Raw genomic sequence first — 3,825 nt, 5'->3', positions numbered from 1 at the left:
ATATATATATACACACACACACATATATACATACATAGAGCAGCAGTTCTCAGACGCGACTCCTTTGGGGGTCAAACGACCCTTTCACGGGGGTCGCCTAAGACCACCGGAAAACATATAATTACAGATTGTTTCTGTGATGAATCACTATGCTTTCATATGTTCAATTTGTCACAATGAAAATCCATCCTGCATATCAGATATTTACATGACGATTCATCACAGTAGCAACATGACAGCGATGACGTAGCCACGGAAATAATGTTATGGTTGGGGGTCACCACCGCATGAGGAGCTGTGTTAAAGGGCCATGGCATCAGGAAGGCTGAGAACCGCTGGACCAGAGGAATGGTGCGTGCGTGCACCGGTGGGGCCCTCCGCCTGGCCTGCGTTAACTCTCGCTATGCAGCTCCTGTGAGTGGTCCCCTGATCCCTGAGGACACTGCCGGGCTGCTGGGCCCTCAGAGGTAAAGGGGAGACTGGAGCAGGGAGCGCGTCACAGCCGGGGAAGCTGAATGGGCCTGAACATGACCGGTGGGAGGTGAGGACAGCGAAGCGGAGCCCCGAGTGCATGACGGCCAGGCTGCTGGGCAGGAACCAGAACAGGGGGGGCGGGGGGGGGGTCAGACCCATCTGGGAGGGTGTCAGGGTCAGCACGCCCAAAGCAGAGCCATCCAGTCGGCAGCCGAGCGCCCGTGTGGGGCTGAGGAGAGACCTGCCCTCTGCCCTCCATTCCAGCTGCTCGGGCCTAAACGTTTGTCAAAAATGAACAGAAGCGGCCGAGGAGCACGACCCGGGCTAACAGACGCCTCGTTTCCATGGAAGGGAGGGAAAGCCTGCCAAGCGGAGAAAGAGCAGCCACTGTATTGCTGTTCCTCACAAGCCTTTCTCCACTCCAACCCCCGCTAATGTCAAACCACAGTCCTGCCGCCCGGTGCTCCCCATGCGAGCCCCGCGCTCCCTCTAGGACACACCCCGGCCCCGACAGCCTGGCCAGGCCCGGAGCCCTCCCCCCGGGAACGGCCCGCCTTCTTCACCCGACGCTGGACAGAACTTCAAGTGCTTACACACTGCTTCACAGCATACGCTGTACCGTTGCGAAATGAGAAAAACACTGTCAAGCTTAGAGGAGTTATAAAAAGTACCATTTCTGGCCATTCGCATTTGCAGCAGTGCTTCCGGTCAGGTCTTCTGCAGTGTCTATAGTATCGGTCAGAACACCCCTTTCCTTACAAGGTATTCTGGAACTCGTCACATAATCGTCATCATTCCTAGTGACCGTCTGCCTCTCGGCTTTGAGAGCAGAGGGGAAAACAGCTGGAGGGACGGTAAGGACGGAGCTCCAAGGCACCGGGTTCCCACTTCGAACTCACTTTAGCTACGCCAGGGTGCTCAGTGGTTAGAGCACCGCCCTGCAGAGGGGAGGGTCTCGGGTTCGAGTCCAGGTCACGGGCAATGTCTGGGTTGCAGATTCCATCCCCGCCCCTGGTGGGTGCTCCCGGAAGGCAACCAGTGTTTCTCTCACACTGATGTGTCTGTCTCTCTCCCTCCTCCCTCCCTCCCCTCCTCCCCCCAAAAAACCAATGGGAAAAATACCCTCTTCGGGGGAGGATTTTTTTTTTAATTTTAAGGGGGAGGGTTTAAAAAATAAACCACCACGCTAGCAGCACAGGGACCCCCCGTGTGGTCACCCACGCCCCTCGCCCTCCGTCCCTCTAGTTTGGGATTTAAGCGCTTTCCCCTGAAGGCCCAGCCCCCTGTGGGAGGAGACATGTCACCCGCCTGACAGTCTGATGGCGCCCATCGGCCTTTCCCTAGAATGTTCCATAAACACGGAACACACGGCGTTACCAAGGAAACCACCCACACCAACAGTTAGCAAAACAGCAGGTTATTTCTGACATTAACTCAGGTGATCGAGCGAAACATTCTGAAGTCACGAAGAGCACTACCCTCATCACCTTTGATACAGAGACTATGGAAACACGGCTCCCTAATACACCGGGTGGTGGTTTTGGCCCATGCATACACACAACAGTGTGGTGGCGCAGGGGGGGCCACATTCCTAAAGAAAACCCTAGAATGAATCTCAGTGAGATCATATCTTCCGGCCCAAGTTCGGGAACCTTCTGAATTACACCCACCGACGGGGATGACTGAGAAACACTGCCCTCAAACACCCAGGAAGGAAAACACACCCCAGGAGGGAGCCAATCATGAGAACAAACGAAACGAGTCCATCCTTATCCAAAACGGCCGCTAAGCCCTGGCCGGTGTGGCTCAGCGGATAGAGCGTCGGCCCGCGATCCTGTTCGAGTCCGGCCCAGGGCACCGGCCCGGGTGGCAGCTCAGGCACATCCCCGGTGGGAGGTGTGCAGGAGGCAGCTGATCGATGTTTCTCTCTCATCGATGTTTGTGTCTAACTCTCCCTCTCCCTTCCTCTCTGTCAATAAAAGTACATTTAAAAAAGAAGAAAACATGGCCCCCAACCCGGGCCGGTGTGGCTCATGGTTGAGCATCCACCCAGGAGGCCAGGCACAGCCCGGGCTGCGGGCCCGTCGCCAGCAGGGGGCGCGCGGGAGGCAGCGCTCCCTGATGTTTCTCCTCGTTCATGTTTCCCTCTCTCCCCTTCCCTCCCCCCTCTCTAAAACAATAATAAATAAAAACATGCATTTTTAAATTTCCCTTAAAAACTTCTTAAATGTTACACTTTTACCACACACTTGGGTCTGGGATACATGACCCTGTGCGCAATCCTAAAGCACATCCACGTCTGAAAATCCGACACGAACATTTTCCGCCGCCCTCCTGACAAAAGCAGGTACAGGCGGGCAACGAAGAGGATCTTATTTTTTTTACAGATATTTTTATCGATTGCAGAGGAAGAGAGAGGGAGGGAGGGAGATAAAAACATCCACGATGAGAGAGATCATGGATCGGCCGCCTCCTGCGCGCCCCCTAGTGGGGATCGAGCCCCGACCCTTCGGTCCCCAGGCGGACGCTCTACCCACTGACCCACACGGGCCAGGGCGACAAGAAGGGAATTTTAAAGCGTTTTACTATTTCAGCCCACGATGAGGTCTCCCCTCTAACACTCAACTGTGAAATCAAAGCGCTGTCTTACGGGGGGGCGGGGTACCCCAGGCTCCACCCTCCGGCCCAAAGCCCTGCCCATGAAAAGCCAATGGATAGCCCTGGCCGGTGTGGCTCAGTGGGTAGAGTGCCAACCTGCAGAGGGAAGGGTCCCGGGTTGCGGGCTCGATCCCCAGTGTGGGGCGGGCAGGAGGCGGCCGATCCATGATGCTCTCTCATCAAGGATGTCTGTCTGTCTGTCTGTCTCTCTCCCCGCCCCCTTCCTCTCGGAAACCAATCAAAAAATAAAACAGCCCTGACTGGTGTGGCTCAGTGGATAGCGCGTCGGCCTGCGGACCGAGGGGTCCCGGGTTCGATTCCAGACGAGGGCATGGACCTTGGTTGCGGGCACATCCCCAGTGGGGGGCGTGCAGGAGGCAGCTGATGGATGTTTCTCTCTCATCGATGTTTCTAACTCTCTCCCTCTCCCTTCCTCTCTGTGAAAAACCAATAAAATATGTTTTAAAAAAATAAATTAAATTAAATTTAAAAGCCAATGAACACACACACACTCTAAGGCCCCGGCCGGTGTTGCCCAGTGGTTGGGCCTCCATCCGGGCACCCACGGGAGGGTCCGGTTCGGCTCCCGCTCTGGGCACCGGCCCGGCCCCCAGCAGGGGGCGTGCAGGAGGCGGCCCCTCCGCATGTCTGTCTGTCTCTCTCCCCGCCTCCTCTAAAAAAGCCAACAAAAAC

The sequence above is a fragment of the Myotis davidii genome, unplaced genomic scaffold (genome assembly GCF_000327345.1).
Source record: "Myotis davidii unplaced genomic scaffold, ASM32734v1 scaffold1914, whole genome shotgun sequence".
NCBI lineage: Eukaryota > Metazoa > Chordata > Mammalia > Chiroptera > Vespertilionidae > Myotis > Myotis davidii.
Note: the sequence above shows the minus strand (reverse complement) of the source record.